Raw genomic sequence first — 18,526 nt, 5'->3', positions numbered from 1 at the left:
TATGAGCAGGAGGCCATACTGACTCACTACACCCCCCTCCCGAGACCCTTTCTGTTTATATCCCCGCCCCTGCTCCCACTTTAGCCCCACCACTTGCCACCACTTCCACTCTTTTCTCCAGCCAATACCCCGCCCCAGAACCTGCAATCCTACCCCTTCCAGGCCCTCTCCTTTCTCCTTACAACTGCAGGTTTAATCCCTGGTGCCAGCAACCTGGGTCTGTCGGTGTTACACATAGAAAGTCCTGGAAATCAAATTAAAGTTGAAAAATCTTAAAAAGTTTTCAAGATTAAAATCAAGTACCCTTGATAATACTGTTAGTTTCTCATTAGTGGAAGTTTTTCTTGAGACTTTAATGGAAGATGCCTCAAATCTTGTTCCAGCAAATAATTCCAGATTTTTTTTTGTACAAAATTCTTCCACTCCTTGCTCATTCAATTTAAACAAAAACTATTGAAACACACCTCTTAAGAAAACTTTTCAGAAATCTCTCTGAATTTCTCAGACTGATGTATCACTTGGCATCGCTGTGATAAATCACACTTCATTGCAACTGTTAAAGGGGGAGAGAGATATCCTAAATTTAATTCAGATGTAACAAGCCATCCACAGCAATGGAAGTTTGCCCCTCCCTCTTCCCTTGAACTTCTGCTTATTACAGTGCAAAGGCCAAAAGCTTTGGGTCTGATAAATGTCAGCCCTAATGCATGGTAAATTGTGATTTTTTTTTTTTTTTTTTTTTTTCCAGAAAACATTTTTAAGGTTTGATATTTTAGAGAGACTTGGGGAAGGAGATGGGGTGGGTGAAGTGACAATAAAACAAGAGTTTAATAAAAAAGCAGAAATCACAGCTTTTCCTGTGTAGCACTTACAAAGGAAAAGAAAGGTTACTCACCGTAGTAACGGTGGTTCTTCGAGATGTGTCCCCGTGGGTGCTCCACATTAGGTGTCGGGCTCGCCCGGCGCCGCAGATCGGATCTTCCAAGCAGTTTCTGCCGGACCGCGCATGCGCCGGTGCGCGCCGCTCCCCCGCGCGCTCCCGGCCATGTGCGCGATCCGGTCCCCGCCAGTTCCTTGACCAACCGCCTCGGATGCTCCTGCAAAACACTAAACAGAGATCCGGAGCGGGGAGGATGGGCGGGTAGTGGAGCACCCACGGGGACACATCTCGAAGAACCACCGTTACTACGGTGAGTAACCTTTCTTTCTTCTTCGAGTGTCCCCGTGGGTGCTCCACATTAGGTGACTACCCAGCAGTAACCCAAGATAGGAGGTGGGTAATCGGATTATGTGCAGCTTGTCCCCGAGAGGACCGCTGCCAAGAGACGGGTATCCTCTTGGAATACCCTGTGAAGGGCGTAATGTTTGGCGAAGGTGTCACAGGATGACCAGGTCGCCACTCTGCAAATGTCTTTTAGCGCAACGCCCTTGAAAAAAGGCTGTTGATGCTGCCACCGCCCTAGTGGAATGAGCCCTGGGCGTGGCCAGTAAAGGAGTCTTTTTGAGTTTGTAGCACATTTTTATGCAAGATACGATGTGCTTAGAGATTCTCTGCGAAGAGAGACATTCTCCTTTTGATTTGGGAGCGATAGAGACTAGGAGCCTATCCGTTCTCCGGAAGGACTTGGTCCTGTCCATATAGAAAGCTAGCGCCTGCTCACGTCCAGGAGGTGTAGGCGCACCTCTTTGTTAGAGTTATGAGGCTTTGGATAAACAAGGGTAAACAATAGGTTCGTTAGTATGAAACTCAGAAAGAAACTTTAGGAACAAAGGCTGGATGCAGCCGTATGGTTACCGCCTCCTTGGAAAAACAGCGCAGGGCGGCGTTGCCATAACTGGCTCAAGCTCGCTCACCCTGCGAGCTGACGTGATTGCGAGAAGAAAGGTTGTCTTCATCACAAGGAGGCGGAGGGAAACCGTGGCCAAAGGCTCAAACGGTGGTCCCCTTTTCGCATTAAGCACCAGGTCCGAGTTCCACAGAGGTGGAAGCGGTTTCTGAGGGGGGTATAGGCTTACCAGCCCTTTGAAGAACCTGGTAACCATGGGATGGGCGAACACCGTGTGCCCTTCCTCTTCGTGTCTGAACACCAAAATGGCGGCCAGGTGGACCTGAAACGAGGATAGCGAGAGTCCTCCTCTCTTGAGGTCCAGTAAATACTCTAATATCACAGCCATAGGCACCGAAAGGGGGCTAGCTGTTTGGTAGAACACCATGCCGTAAAGCGAGTCCATTTCTGCTTGAAGGTCTTCCTGGTGGAAGTCCTCCTGCTACTTTCTAGGACTTGCTGCACTTCCTCCGTACATGTGCTCTCTAGGGAGCTGAGCCATGGATTAACCACGTTTGTAGTCGCAGGCTTTGGGGGTACGGATGCACTATGGACCCCTGGGCTTGCGTGAGCAGATCCCGCGCCACCGGAGGGGACATCGGTGGCCGGTCCGACATGCGCAGGAATAGGGGGAACCATTGCTGTCGATCCCACGTTGGGACTATCGGGATCATTCAGGTTCCTTCCCTCCTGGCTTTCTGCAACACTTTGTGGATGAGCACTGTGGGAGGGAAAGCGTAAAGCAGGGGGCCCCTCCACGAGATCACGAAGGCATCCCTCAGGGACCCCCGTCCCAGTCCTGCCCTGGAGCAGAATCGTGGGCACTTCTTGTTGTGCTGAGTAGCAAACAGGGTCTACCTGGGGAAAAACCCCATGCGTGGAAAAATCGGTTGCAGCAGATCGGGACGGATCTGCCACTCGTGCGTGAGTGCGAAACGCCTGCTCAGCTGGTCTGCCTTCACATTGCGAGCGCCTGGTAAGTACGAGGCTTTCAAGGTTACATTGTTGGCGATGCAGCAGTTCCACAACCGGACTGCTTCTACACATAAGGCACGGGACCGAGCTCCTCCTTGCCGATTTATATAAAACATGGTGGAGGTATCGTCTGTACTGATCCCGACTACCTTGCCTTTCAGTTGGTCTCGAAAGTGTCTGCAGGCGTTGAACACTGCTTTGAGCTCCAGTATATTTGTGTGCAGTGACTGCTCCATAGAGGACCACAGCCCTTGCGTCACCTCTTCGCCCATGTGTGCTCCCCACCCTATGAGGGGGGCATCTGTAGTAAGAAAAACCAATACGTGTGGTTGGTGGAAGGGTACCCTTGTTAGCAGGTTCTCGGGGTTTACCCACCATTGCAGGGATTTGCGCACCTCCGTTGTGGGCGACGCCATCCTGTGAACAGTGTGTGCTGCCGGTTTGTATACGCTCGCCAGCCAATGCTGCATGCTGCGCATGTGTAACCTGGCGTTCTGTTCTACGAAACGTCGCTGCTGCCATGTGGCCCAGCGGCTGTAAGCACGTCAGAACCGGCACCATAGGGCTGAAGGTGAAGCCTTGCGCGAGGGAGCCGATGGCCCGAAAGCGAGTCTCTGGTAGATACGCCCTCGCTGTAATAGAATTTATGCGTGCCCCTACGAACTCTATGTCCTGTGTGGGGTCTGTCTTTGATTTTGTCAGATTGATAAGCAGGCCGAGCGAAGAGAACGTGCCTGCTGTGACACATATTATGCATAGTACCTCCTCCTTTGAGGCCCCTTTGAGTAGGCAGTCATTCAGATACTGGAATATAAATACCCCCTGTCTGTGCAGGTAGGCTGACACCACTGCCAAGGTCTTGGTGAAGACTCTGGGGGCTGAGGAGAGCCCAAACGGTAGGACCTTGTAAGTCGAGGGCTGCGAACCAATCTCCATCGTCTAGTGCCGTAAGGATGGAAGCGTTTGTGATCATCCGAAAACGTTGCTTGCGCAGGTACCGGTGAGGCCTCGAAAATCTAAGATGGACCTCCCCGTGAGGAAGTACCTCGAGTAGAACCCTCTCCCTTGCAGTTGCTCCGGCACTCTTTCCACTGCCCCTACGAGCATGAGATGGTCTACCTCCTGCTTGAGCCTCGCTACATGGGAGGTCTCCTGGAGGTGGGGCCCCGGGTGGAGGTCATGGCGGTGGGAGCAACTGGGAGGGGATGGCGTACCCCGTGGCTATGATCTCCAGCACCCATGTGTCTGTGGTGATCCTTTGCCACTGGTTATAAAATGGTCGGATGATGGCCTTGAGCACTGGTTTCGTGCCCTCTGGAAGCGAGTCCATGAGGGAGGTCAACCTAATGTGGTTGTTGAAATTATGGTTCGCTAGATGCGCTGCGTAATTTGCCATTGGCAACAGTAGCGTGGAGGAGGAGTAGACCTTTCTGCCCAACAGCTCTAGCTTTTTGGCATGTTTGTTTATTCCCCCACGTTGCGACGACTCCACCACCAAAGAATTTGGTTGTGGGTGGCTGAACAGGAACTCCATGCCCTTCGTGGGCACGAAGTATTTTTTTTTTTTTTTTTTTCGCTCTTTTGTGGACAGGCGGAATAGTCGCAGGAGTCTGCCATATCATAGTGGTAGACTCCAAGATTGCGTCATCAGCGGTATTGCTATTTTGGAGGAGGCCGGAGGTCTCAGATTTTTGAGGAGCTTATGGTGTTGCTCTTGCACCTTTGCTGTCTGGAAGCCTTGCGTGAAGGCCACCCTCGTAAAACAGCTCTTGGAACTGTTTGAGATCGTCCGGAGGATGGACGCCCCCCGGGGCCGTAGCCTCATCCGGGGAGGAAAGCGAGGAACCGCTGGGGTACGTCTTTCTGGACCCTTCCGGTTCCTGCTGATGATGGTACACCCTCTCACTAGAGGTGTGCGAGGAAAAATCTCGGGGTTCCATAACCAGTCCCCCCTGAGATGCTTAAGTCTCTGTCCCCGGTCACAATTGCCCTCGGGGGTACGAGATCGTTCGTAGGGATCTTTCCCTAGTAGATTGCCGATGGTGTCTATGCCCTGCGTGGTAGGGGCGACCACGGCAGTATAAGCACTGGTCTTGGGAAGGTGACCTAGACCACTCCCTTGGTGCATACCGTTTGCGTCTGGGGGAGGGAGACCATCGAGACCCTGGAGAGAGCGACTTTGCCTAATAGTCCAGCGGTTCAAATCCCAGGAAGGGTGGAGGTGGTCCCAGCCAGGGTGAGGCTGGTTGCAGAAATGGAGAAGGGGGCTCCGGGTAGGCCAAGGAGGGGGGGGACCCCTGCCTTCTAGTTGGAGTCTGCAACATAGCGGAGGGCTGTGAGAAAGCAACTACACAGCCCTGTGCGGAGAGGGGCTGCAATGCCTCCTCTTGTGTGCCGTCTTCCCCCTCCCTTGAGGAGGTAACTCCGCCCCTGACATACAGGGGATCCCGGCCCCGTCCGCACCGAGCTCGGCACACTCGAAGTCGGTGCCGCATGTGCGGTGTCCTTCGGTGCCGGCAGGCTGCGTGCCTGCGCGCTCTGCACCGCCGGTTTTCCGGGGGTCGGTGGTACCGGCGCTTGTTTAGCCGCCGCCCTGCCCGCGGTGCGGGGCGGCTGGCTGATTATCGAAGGGTGAGCCGCTTGCACGTGGCTCTCCGTGCCGCCGCCGATCAGCTGTTGCTGCGGCTGGGGGCTGCTCGCTCCTCCCGTCCCGCTCGTTGTTGCTGCCGGCAGGGATCGGGCTGGGGGGCATACAGGGCATTCCGGCGTCCGCACCGAGCTCGGCACGCTCAAGGGCGGTGCCGCACGTGCGGTGTCCTCCAGTGCCGGCAGGCTACGTGCCTGCGCGCTCTGCACCGCCGGTTCCCCAGGGGTCGGTGCCGCTGCCCGCGGTGCCGCTGGTACCAGCGCTTGTTTAGCCGCCGCCCTGCCTGCGGTGCGGGGCGGCTGGCTGATTATCGGAGGCTGAGCTGCTTCCACGTGGCTCTCCGTGCCGCCGCCGATCAGCTGTTGCTGCGGCTGGGGGCTGCTCGCTCCTCCCGTCCCGCTCGCTGTTGCTGCCGGCAGGGATCGGGCTGGGGAGCATACAGGGGATTCCGGCCCCGTCCGCACCGAGCTTGGCACGCTCGAGGGCGATGCCGCATGTGCGGTGTCCTCCGGTGCCGGCAGGCTGCGTGCCTGCGCGCTCTGCACCGCCGGTTCCCCGGGGGTCGGTGCCGCTGCCTGCGGTGCCGCCGGTACCGGCGTTTGCTTAGCCGCCGCCCTGCCTGCGGTGCGGGGCGGCTGGCTGAGTATTGGAGGCTGAGCCGTTTCCACGTGGCTCTCCGTGCCGCCGCCGATCAGCTGTTGCTGCGGCTGGGGGCTGTTTGCTCCTCCCGTCCCGCTCGCTGTTGCTGCCGGCAGGGATCGGGCTGGAGATACTTTCCTCCGTTTCTGCGCTGATGGAGTGAGGGAGGCAGCTTTCCTTTTAAGGGCCCCGGAAGGTCCCTCCTGCTGCGGCCGCTCCGGCGCTTCTGGCTGGAGGGCCTTATCAAGAAGCAGCATTTTTTTTTTTTTTTTAAAGCCTGAAGAGGACATTGTTGGTGAGTCTTTGAGCTTTTAAGTGGGTACTTAGCACCTTCTTTGTGCCATTTTCCCCGTCCGATGGCCTGCCTTAGCAGGAGGGCTGATAGCCCTAGCTCCTGGCCTCCGGCGCTTGTTACTGGGACTGGCTGAGCTGTCCCTCTCCTAGCTTGTTTGTTGTTGTTTTTTTTTTTTTTTTTACAAAATAACAACCGGCTAGCTTATAGTAGCCTAAGTGCCTGAAAAAAACTTTAAGAAAAAACAGATAAAGTCGTTGAATACACTACTTGGCCTTAGCCTAGTTGGATTCCGTCTGCAGCCGACGGCGGTTAAGAGGAACTGGCGGGGACCGGATCGCGCACATGGCCGGGAGCGCGCGGGGGAGCGGCGCGCACCGGCGCATGCGCGGTCCGGCAGAAACTGCTTGGAAGATCCGATCTGCGGCGCCGGGCGAGCCCGACACCTAATGTGGAGCACCCACGGGGACACTCGAAGAAGAACATGGGCTATACAAACATAGTTGCCCCCACAATGACCAATCTCTGACCTCACACACAACAATTTTTGAACCTGGAAATGAAGTACCAGAATAAAAAAGCACATTCACTCAGATGACATAAATTGGCAGACACACAAATTAAGTGTGTACAGATGCTGTCCATTCATTACACCTGTGTAAATGCTCATAGCTGCCTGCAGTTAAAGAGCTGCTAAAAATTAACAGGCTTGATGAGAAAGAATTTGAAATGAACAGGAGAAAAACAAATGGGAAGTTGGTTATTTTCTCTTGTCATGACTGAATGCCTGTAAAGGGTTCAACTCAGAGGCTGTTTCTACACATGCCACTTTCTCTGAAAGTGGCATGCTAATAAATGGCCCACAATATGCTAATAAGACATGTATGTAAATTCCTGGCACCTCATTAGCATAAGGTCACATGATTTGGAGTCCGGAAGACTCTCTTCCAGGCTCCAAAATGGCTTGTAGAAGTGCAGCTCCCAGGGAGTCTTCTGGAAGGAAGCCCTCCTTCCGGAGTCCCCTTCTTCCCCAAAATTTTAGCATATTTTGGGCCGTTTATTAGCATGCCACTTTCTTCAAAAGTGGCATGTGTAGAAACAGCCAGTGAGAGCAGGTACTTTATTGGCAACCATCCTGTTGAGCCAGTGGGAAGTGGTGGGGTGGTGGGGAGTTTGAATTAAAGCAGTTACCTGCACAGGAGTTTTTCTTTTGTGTGACCTGAAGAGAGTGACACAGAGATGTTTAAGCCTGAGCAGGCTTAAGGAATTCAGGACATATCTAGGCTACAAGAAGATCTGGGCATACAGATATGTAAGTAGAAAGGATACGTTTAGCCAGACATGATCATGTTTTTTTTTTTTTAATTAGGTTATTTTATGTTATTTTATTTTGGTTTTGGTGCAGGACTTCTTAGGCTGGCTTATGTACCACCCTGTACACACTGTAACTGTTTCACAGAATCCCAGGGAAATAATTCTCTGTGCTTCAGCCTATCTTTTTTTTTTAGTTGCTGTGAAACACCCAGCAACCAAATATGTTTTATCACATAAATCTTTTGTTAATAAATCACTTTTTTTAGGGCAATGAGTGGATTCCTGTGTTCTAGAGAAGGTTCTGTGTATATGCATGTCTAAAACTGAGAGGTCAGCTATCAGATTGCAGCTTAATATCTTCCTTTATGTTTTCAAGCTGTCTTCTAAGGGACTTGGATAAATTGCAGTTATCTCACAGCGAGACATCCTAAGTGCGCCCTCCTGGGTTCTAGAGAGAGGATTGCTCACTTGGGTGGTGGCAGCTACCTCCCAGGGTCAGGGAAGCTTTAAATCTGAAGCCTATAGATCAAGGTATTTTAAGGTCTCAAGTGGGCCCCCACCTTGTGTGTCACAGTGGGAATCTGCCCTGATACCCCCTAAAAAGCAGCATCTAGCAGTTCCTTAGGAGATGTTTTTATGCTTCCATCTCCTCTAGGACTTGTAGTCAATGGAAGAAGAGATTAAACATTTTAAGCTAGATTTTCAACACTGCACACACGAGTGACTAATGTGGCTGCAGTCTCTTTCTGAAGCCTATGTTCTGATTGGCTTGAGGCAGGACCATTCTTTAAGGTAGGGGTAACAGTGTTATTCAGCATGTAGCCTCTTTGCTGAGTTTGTCCTCCTATAAGCAGTTGTGCTGAAGATACTTAGGCCCTTATTCCATATTGTGGAGAGTGCCTGGAAGGTCCAGGACACCTGCCACCTCTCAGGAAATGTGCAGTACCTTGTAAGTTCAGGCCCTAGTATGAACTTCATTTCACACAGGAGTTCTCAGAACCTGTGCGTTGGGGTAGAACTGCACATCCCATTTTCAATTCTCTGAGCCATCCTTTCATAGCTGCTGTTTTAACCTGAATAATGATTCATTTACCTTCTTCCAGACGCTCTTGATTCTGACAACAATTGCTTAATGGCACAAGAGGGCAGTGGACCATCCTTCCTCTCTACTGATGATAGTTCCAAGTGCTCACCTGATACTTGGGAGACCTGTCTTCACCCCCCTGCTTACCCCACAGACTTTCTTTGAGAAACTGGACAAATTATGTTTGAACAGATCCACCAGGGTATTTAAGCTCCTCACTTCCACTGATTGCGGAGGACAATAGGCAACTAACTGCAGAGGAGCTGAGCCTCTGGGTCTCAAATCTCAATATGTATCACAGGAACACTAGTACTTTCCTATCTCACAGGGTTGTTGCACATGTAACCCACACAACCTCTGGGTGTAGCCTATTATCCCACATAGCGAGACCACTTCCAGAAGCCAATTCACTAAGCTCCAGAGTTCCCAGCTTCATTTCCACCTTCAGACGACCAGGGTCTCTTGGAATTACACAAGCAGTACTACACCAAGGTCCAGATCCTTGGCTTAGCTTCCATTGGCTCCAGTAAGAATTGGGTGCCCTAAGTGCTTTGAGCATCAATCCCCACCTACTCAGACAATGTGGTCATGGGACATGTCAGTACTGTAGAGAGATCATTATAATCATTTAACTTCATGCCACTACAAGTTGACTCTGTGTGAATGAGAGAAGTTGATGAGACAAGTGTACAGAGAATAACAGCTAATACAATGCCAATAACTTTTGTTCATGTGGCAGTTATCTATCGCATTGGAACTAAGATGCCAGGGCTTTTAGCCCATCTCCACAGGTCTCTGTGTGTGAGAGAGAGATATGTAATAATTGTTCCTATGATGTGTTCTGCATGGATTAGTTACTGTGTGAGAAAAGATACTTTAGGGAGCAATCTTGCAGTGGCAGGAAAATGAATTAGATACATAATAGTCCTTTCCAAGTTCTCATTTCAGTGTCCTATGGTTAGATTCTGATCAAGACAAAGTGAAAGTGAAATTAATCTTGGATCCTTTTTAGTATTCCACCTGAAACACACTTACTGCCATTCACACATTTTGTGTTCGCTAATGGAAAAATGAGTTCTCCTGCTGCTTATGTCAACAAGTTGAATAACAGGAAAAGAGTGAAAAGTAATTTTTTATAATTTTATTTCTCCTATGTCATGATGCTATTGTAAATTAGACTTACTTGCAAACTTGCAGTTATCATGATATAAGTGGAAAATTCACTGCATTATACAAACTATATCATAATATGCATAATCTGGAGAACACCATTCAGACAGCAGGTGATTGTGACAAAACAGGTCTTATGTGGCATTCATAATGAAAATGAATAATATGGGTAATTCTAGTCAGCATGATGGCTTAAAACAGACCCTTAATATCTCTGGGGCAAATCCATCCCTGGAATCTATGCACTGAAGTTTCATCAGTAATTGGTCTCTTCTGATCAATCAAAATCATACATCATGTTCTGTAGGGCTAGCTGAATTATCTTTCTATTGCTTTAAACACCTTGTTGACAAGAGTATATTAGGAGCATCCAGGATTCCTGATATATCTACCTGAGTGTTGATGTTAGATGCACAGAAGGTGATCCTTCAAGCCATTACTCCTGCACCAGTCTCCAATGCAGTTTCTCAAATGATGTTTGCAGAATTGAATCCACAGGGAGTAGAAAGAACTGAACAGTCAAGTTTAAAATCCCAATTAAAAGTCTTCCATCAAAATAGATTTTCAGTAGAAATTTGAGTTTCTGTTAAGTTATTTTGTTTTCCATGAAAACACTCACTTGAAAACATTTGAGTTAGAGAATTTGAAATTTTCTGTTGGGGGGATTTCACCGAGCTTTCCTATTTTGTATAATTTTGTCTAGATTTTTTTTCTTATTCGTTTCCATTGAAGAAACAAGTTCTTTACTCATAGATCATGATGAAATGTGTGAAGTCAGTTGAAGTGCTGTTGAAAACTTCTGTGATGTCCCTTGCTATTTAACATACAAAATTTCTCAAGAAAAAATTATGCGGACATGTCTGTATGTAAGAGGGAGCAGTTGTCCATAGTACAGAATTTTTATTCTATTCCAGTGGTTCATTTGCTCCCCTCCAGCATCTCCTAGGGTTTTTGTGTTTTTACACCATTTTTATATTTATTTAGATTGCCAGAAGTAGAAGGTAAGTTGTGTGGATTTTATAGAAGATCTGTTTGAATCATGTTATTTTAACTCCTTTCCACAACTCAAGGCCCTGTTTCCTTTTCCTAAACAAGTTTTAAAAACTGCAGATACACAGCTGGGTCTTGCCAGTCATGGGGATATGAGTGCACATCAGTGTTCCCTGTAAGCTGAGCACTTGGGTGGTCACCCAGGGGAGATTCAGGTTCCACCCAGCTGATTATCAGAGCACCCACAGCTGGAAGCATGTGTTTCTATTGATGGTGCCCATCTGCACATTCCTTGGTCCTGGTGCACATCATTAATAAAAGGGATAAAATATTTCATGCTAAATGTACCCGATGTAATAAAATCTGTTATTGACAGTTACAATAAGGGCTATACCAAATTCACATACATGAAAAATGCATCACAGACCATGAAATATACTCTAGTACATTAATACAGTGTGAGTTGGTAGATGCTGATATAGATGCGCTCCATGGCAGAGGTGTCCTCTTTTTTGAAAGTTCAAATATGGTTACCCTAGTCAAGTGGATGCAAGAACACTATAAAAGATCCGTGGTTCCTGATCCTTTTATCTCAGACATGGTCACGGTTTCATGCTTGGGAAGCCTGAGTGAGGAGAAAGGAAGGTCAATGGACAGTTTCTCTCATTGACCTCCCTCTGTGTAGACAGCCAGGTAAGTCAATTGCAGATAAGTTGATTCTAGCTCTGCAATTGCCATAGCTTGTGGGCATACAGGGTCCAAGTCTCGCTGCCATAAAGGAGGGCGCTGAGGATGCAGGCTCTGTAGACTTGCATTTTGGTGTGAGTGTACAGCTTGTTGTTATTCCACACTCTTTTGCTGAGTCTGGACAGAGTTGTGGCCGCTTTTCCGATCCTCTTATTTAGCTCAGTGTCCAACGACAGGGTGTCAGTGATGGTGGACCCGAGGTAAACAAACTCGTGGACAACCTCTAACGTATAGTTGTCAATGCTGATTGATGGGGATTCAGCAACATCCTGACCGAGTACATTCGTCTTCTTTAGGCTGATGGTAAGCCCAAAGTCCGTGCACGCTTTGGAGAACCGATCCAGCAGTTTTTGAAGCTGGTGTTCTGTGTGAGACACTACAGCAGCATCGTCTGCGAACAGCATGTCTCTGATGAGGACTTCTCGCACCTTAGTCTTAGCTTTCAGCCTTGCAAGGTTAAACAGTTTCCCATCAGATCTTGGCTACGTCTACACGTGCACGCTACATCGAAGTAGCTAATTTCGAAGTAGCGACATCGACATAGCCTATTTCGATGAATAGCGTCTACACGTCCTCCAGGGCCGGCAACGTCGATGTTCAACTTTGACGTTGCACAGCCCAACATCAAAATAGGCGCAGCGAGGGAACGTCTGCACGCCAAAGTAGCACACATCGAAATAGGGATGCCAGACACAACTGCAGACAGGGTCACCGAGCGGACTAGTGCTTCCGGGGCAACAGCTAGCCGCTCCCTTAAAGGGCCCCTCCCAGACACACTCAGCCTGCACAGCACGCGGTCTGAGGAGCCATAGGCACACAGACCCCGGGCGACGCAGTCATGGACCCCCAGCAGCAGCAGCAGCAGCCAGAGGTCCACCCAGCCCTCCCGGCAGGAGCAGGGCTTGCCCTGCTCCATGCCATGCGGGAGGCAGCTGAGCACCTCCTTGCCACAGAGGAGGAGATGCCCCCAGGACAGCAGGGCTCAACCCCTAACCCTGCAGCACCCCACCCCCGCCGCCTCACACGCCGGCGGCTGTGGAGCTACCCCACCAGCACCGACTGGTGCGAGTGGCTGGTGCTTGGGGAGTGGGACGACGACCGCTGGCTCAGGAACTTCAGGATGAGCCGGCAGACATTTCTGGAGCTGTGCCAGTGGCTCACCCCCGCACTCAGGCACCAGGACACCGCCATGCGGCGTGCCCTCACAGTGCGGAAACGGGTCGGCATCGCTGTCTGGAAGCTGGCCACTCCCAACAGCTACCGATCCATGGGGCAGCAGTTTGGTGTCGGCAAGGCCACCGTCGGGGCTGTCTTCATGGAGGTAAGAGAACCCACGGGGGGAGGGCAGGGCAGGGGAGGGGGGCCTGGGCAGAGGAGGGCAGGGCAGGGCAGGGGAGGCCAGGGCAGGGGAGGAGGAGGGGAGGGGAGGGGAGGGCCGGGGAGGGCAGAGGAGGGCAGGGCAGGGGAGGGGGGCCCGGGCAGAGGAGGGCAGGGCAGGGCAGGGCAGGGCCATGCACACCCTGCTCACCCCTCATTGGTGCTGTCCCATGTGCTTTCTCTGCAGGTTGTGCGTGCCATCAACGCCATGCTCCTGCACAGGCTCATGAGGCTGGGGGACCCACATGCCACCATCATGGCCTTTGGCACCCTGCGCTTCCCCAACTGCTTCGGGGCTCTGGATGGGACTCACATCCCCATCCGCGCCCCGCATCACAGTGGAGGACGATACCTCAATCGAAAGGGCTACCATTCTGTCGTCCTCCAGGCCTTGGTGGACAGCCAGGGACGTTTCCAGGACATTTATGTGGGCTGGGCTGGCAGCACCCACGACGCCCGGGTTTTCCGGAACTCGGGCCTGTGCTGCCGGCTGGAGGCGGGGACCTACATCCCCCAGCGGGAGATCCCTCTGGGGGACACCACCATGCCCTTCTGCGTCATCGCAGATGTGGCCTACCCCCTCCGGCCGTGGCTCATGCACCCATACAAGGGCCATCTCTCCGCTAGCCAGGAGCGCTTCAACGAGCGCCTGAACCACACGCGCCAGGTGGTGGAGCGCTCATTTGGCCGCCTGACGGGACGCTGGAGATGTCTCCTGACCCACCTGGATGCAGGCCCCAACAACATCCCCCAGATTGTGGGTGCCTGCTGCGCCCTGCACAATTTGGTAGAGAGCAAGGGGGACACCTTCTTCCAGGGCTGGGCTGCGGAGGCCGGCAGGGCAGACGTCCAGCCACCTGCTGCCCCCAGTCGGCAGGTGGACCCCGAGGGGACCCGGGTCCGGGAGGCCCTGCGGGCCCACTTTGATGAAGAGGCCGCGGGGTGAACTCTGCTCAGGCCCCCTACTGCCCGCCCCTTCCTCCACCACACTCCTGCCCCAACGCCTACACCATGGAGCACCCCACCGCACCCCCCTCCCACTTTTCCTGGACAAATGACAGCACGCACTTGTGGCTGAACTTAAACTTCTTTTTGTTTCAGAACCCTTTTTTTTGTAACTGTAAATATTTGAACCAAAAACAAACTATGTACAAACATGTGGAAAAAGCTAATATGTACAAAAATAAAACAATACAAAGAAACAAGTGTCCTCAATAGTAAAAAGAAAACCAGGGAGGATAAAGGGGAGAACTATTTACATGGGTGGGACGGGGCAAACGGGGGGCAACAAATAATAACTTTAAACTATATACAAAGGGGAGGGGCCACGTCCCGGGCCCCTCACCCCTATAGCCCGGCACTGGGCGTTGGCGGCCGGGAGCCCCGCTGCGGTCGCAGCCCTGTCCGGGGCTGGGTGGGGGCGGGCCGGACCGGAAGGTAGGATGGCCGGCGAGTCTCAGGTGGCTCCAGGGGTCCCTCGGCGCTCCGGCCGTCGGCGGTGGGTGGCGGGGCGACGGCGGATGGGACGGCGACGGGCGGAGCAGCTGGTGGTGGGGCTGGTGGAGCAGGCAGGGCGGGCGATGCGGCGGCCGGCGCGGCATGGCGGGCCAGGTAGTCCACCAAGCGGTTAAAAGTCTCCATGTAGGCCCCCCATGCCTCCTGGCGCCAGGCCAGCGCCCGCTCCTGCAGCTGCAGGTGCTGCTCCGCGACCTCCAGCTGCCGACTGTGGATGGCCAGCAGCTGGGGGTCCGTCGCTGTCGGCTGGTGGTGGCGCGGGGTCCGCCGTCTAGCCCGCCGTGGGGCCGGTTGGTCCTCGGCCGAGGGGCTGGCCTGGAGCGATGGCCCCGGAGGGCTCTCCGGGACGACTGAGGCCTCGCCGGCGCTCTCTTCCGGTCCTTCTGATGATGCAGGTGCGGGACACAGGAGAGGAGGCGGGGAAGAAGAATGGAGACAGGCGTTAGTATGGGCCCCGAGCCACGGCCTTTGTCCCCCCAGCCCTGTGCTGCAGGTTCCCCATCCCCGTCCCCGGGAGATGCTGCTGTGATGGATGGGGTTCAGGGGTCCCCCTGCCCTGCACCCCATCCCCTGGTGGGAGCGACTCTCACTTCACCCCACAGGTCTGACAGCAGGAGAGGTTTCTTAGGCTACAGATGCCCAGTTTCTCCCAGGAGTGACAGCACCAGCTGTCGGAAGAGACAGTCCTTCCAACCCGTCATAGGGAGAAGACCCCAAGGGGTGCCCCTCTGGGATGCAGCTTTCCCCCTCCTCAGGCTGGCTGCCTTCCAGCTCTCCCTTCCCCTAGCCTCTACCTGTGGCCCCCGCCCTCGCCCCCCGATTCCAAGCCAGCTCGGCTCCTCCCTCCTCTTTGTTCAGGGCAGAGGTGTCACCTGCCAGCTGTAGCCCCAGGATCCTCCTTTGCCCCTGGGAGCTATTCGGCTCTTGTTGCTCCATATGTAGCCTGAGTCTCCCTTTTGCACTCCCCCCACTCCATCACATGCTGCTGCTGCGGCATGTCCCACTCCCTCCTCCCGGGGGCCCCTCGAGGTTCCGCTCCCCCCTGCCCTGGGGATGGGGCATGGCACTGTCGTGCGTGGTGGGGGGGTGGGCACGGGCTGATGCAGTGCTGTGAGGGCCATGGCCCTGCTGTCCTTGGGGCCATGGCCATGTGAGCATGTGGGGGGCCCTGGACACATATCTATTACCCCCCGCCCCTCAAGGCCAGGGGTGTACACCAGCGGGGGGTACCTACCTGTCGGTCCGCTCCCACGGTCCGGAGATCCCCGGGGGGCGGAGGCCCTGCTGCTGCTCCGGGATGGCAGGAGGAGGATCTGCAGCCCAGATTCTGCAGAGGAGGAGCCCCCCTCCTCCTCCTCCTCCTGCCATGATGTCCCGGGGGGGGCCCCCGGGGTGTGGGGCTTGCCTCCGGGGCGGACTCCGTCTGCAGGGCCTGCTGGGGCTCGTCGGCCGAGGTGTCAAGGGTGGCCGGAGGGGAGGAGGTGTGCCGGGGGCCAGGATGTCCCTGAGCTCCCTGTAAAAGGGGCAAGTGACGGGGGCGGCCCCAGATCGGCCGGCCGCATCCCGGGCCCGGGAGTAACCCTGCCGCAGCTCCTTCACCTTACTCCTGACGTGGTCAGGAGTGCGGGCAGGGTGACCCCGGGCAGCCAGGCCGTCGGCCAGCCAAGCGAACGCATCCGCTTTCCGCCTCTTGCTCCCCATTACCTGGAGCACCTCCTCCTCGCTCCAGAGCCCCAGCAGGTCCCGCAGCTCGGCCTCCGTCCAGGAGGGGCCCTGCTGCCGCTTCCCAGCCTGGCTGCCCTTCTGGCTGGGCTGTGAGCCCTGGCTCCCCTTGGGGGGGGTCCCCTGGGGGCGCTGGGGGGGCTGCCGGGCAGCCATCGCAGCTGGTTGGGGGGCTGAGGGAGGTGCAGGCTGGCCGCGTGTGTAGGCTGCCGCCTGCACGATCCCTCAGCTTCCTGCACAGGAAGGGAGGGGTAGGGGACCTTTAAGGGGCCGCTCCATGCGGCCACCAGTGAGCTGAGGGGCTGGAGAGAGCGTCTCTCAACCCCTCAGCTGATGGCCGCTATGGAGGACCCGGCAATTTCGACGTTGCGGGACGCGCAATGACTACACGGTCCCTACTTCGACGTTGAACTTCGAAGTAGGGCGCTATTCCTATCCCCTCATGGGGTTAGCGACTTCGACGTCTCGCCGCCTAATGTCGAAGTTAACTTCGAAATAGCGCCCGATGCGTGTAGCCGCGACAGGCGCTATTTCGAAGTTAGTGCCGCTACTTCGAAGTAGCGTGCACGTGTAGACACGGCTCTTGTGTGCAGCAAGATGCCCTCTGTTGAAGATCCAAAGGCATGCTTCAGGAGGAGTGCGAAGAAGATCCCAAACAATGTCGGAGCAAGCACGCATCCTTGTTTGACGCCGCTCCTGATTCGGAAAGCATCCGATAATGCGCTGTCATATTGGATGGTTCCTCTCATGTTTTCGTGGAACGACTGGATCATCTTGCGTAACCGTGGAGGACAGGAAAAGAGGAAAAGAGGCTGAACGTCTTCCACTTGCGCTGCCTCAGGTGCATCCTTGGAATATCATGGAAGGATGGAGTTACCAACACTGCCATCCTCGAGCAAGCTGGAATCCCAACCATGCACACCCTCCTCAGGCAGCGTCGACTCCGCTGGCTTGGCCATGTCCACAGGATGAATGATGGAAGGATTCCAAAAGATATCCTGTATGGTGAGCTAGCCTCTGGCAAAAGACCTCCCGGACGCCCCCAGTTGCGTTACAAAGATGTCTGCAAGAGAGACCTCAGCGAGGTAGACATCAAGCTGGACAACTGGGAAAAACTAGCAGACGACCGCAGCAGATGGAGGCAGGGGTTACACAAGGGCCTTCAGAAGGGTGAGTTGAAGATCAGACAGCTAGCAGAGGAGAAGCGAGCGCACAGAAAGCACAATAAGGACTTGCCAGACACCCACTACATCTGCAAGAGATGCAGCAAGGACTGTCACTCTCGTGTGGGTCTTTATAGTCACAATAGACGCTGTAAATGAAGTCCTCAATTGAAACTTTAAAGGGCGCGATCCATAGTCTATGCAGACTGAAGGATGCCGACTAAAAAGCTAAATTGCCATAGCTAAAGTTGTGTATCTGCCATCAACTTAACTCCCTAGCATAGACCCAGCCTTGGATTATGTGCTGTTTAAAGAGTCTTTTAGGAAATTTATAGTCACTCCTCAGTCTTACAGGGTTGAGTGTAGGAAATGTAATATGTCTAATGATTGTACATTTGTGAAATGTGCTCATAAGGTAATAGGCTTTGGTAAAAAGTGGTTTGTGGGAGCAAAGGCACATGAGAGTTTTGAAAAATGGCTGAGCTCAATCACCTTGGAACAGTTTCCAGAGTTTAGCCCTAAAGATATTAGATTCAGTCCTATGTGCTGTGAAAATGCTCATGCGTATACCCAAAATATGGTTCTAGAAGGGTATAAACCCCCATGGGAAGAGAAATCACTATTCTCCCCCAAACTAAAAGAAGAGAGTGGTTTAAGAGGGAGACCAGCTCCACTTCTGTTAGCAAATCTCATGGGAGCCCAGAGCTGAAAAAGAACTCATACTCTGAGTGAAGACAAATGGTATATTCTTTGTGTGGTTCGCTTGGGCACATCTAACCAGAGTGTTCTAATGTAAAAATTAATGCAGTTAGCCCATTAAATACCAATCCAGTTATTCCAAACACACAGTCAAACTAGAGCCCAGCGCTTCTGTCTTATGTACAAACACTGTTACTGATGTCTCTGAAGAATTTGACCTTAAAACTCACATTAAAGCTCAACATGAAATAAATAATACAGAGTTTATTAGCAGTGCGGAAATTAATGGAATACAGCATATGGCATGGACAGAGACTGCTGCGGACATCACTTTCATTAAACAAGTCTTGTCAGGGAGAAAGATTA

The sequence above is a fragment of the Carettochelys insculpta genome, chromosome 2 (genome assembly GCF_033958435.1).
Source record: "Carettochelys insculpta isolate YL-2023 chromosome 2, ASM3395843v1, whole genome shotgun sequence".
Taxonomy (NCBI): Eukaryota; Metazoa; Chordata; order Testudines; family Carettochelyidae; genus Carettochelys; species Carettochelys insculpta.
The sequence above is the reverse complement of the archived record's forward strand: the minus strand, read 5'-3'. Positions refer to the sequence as shown.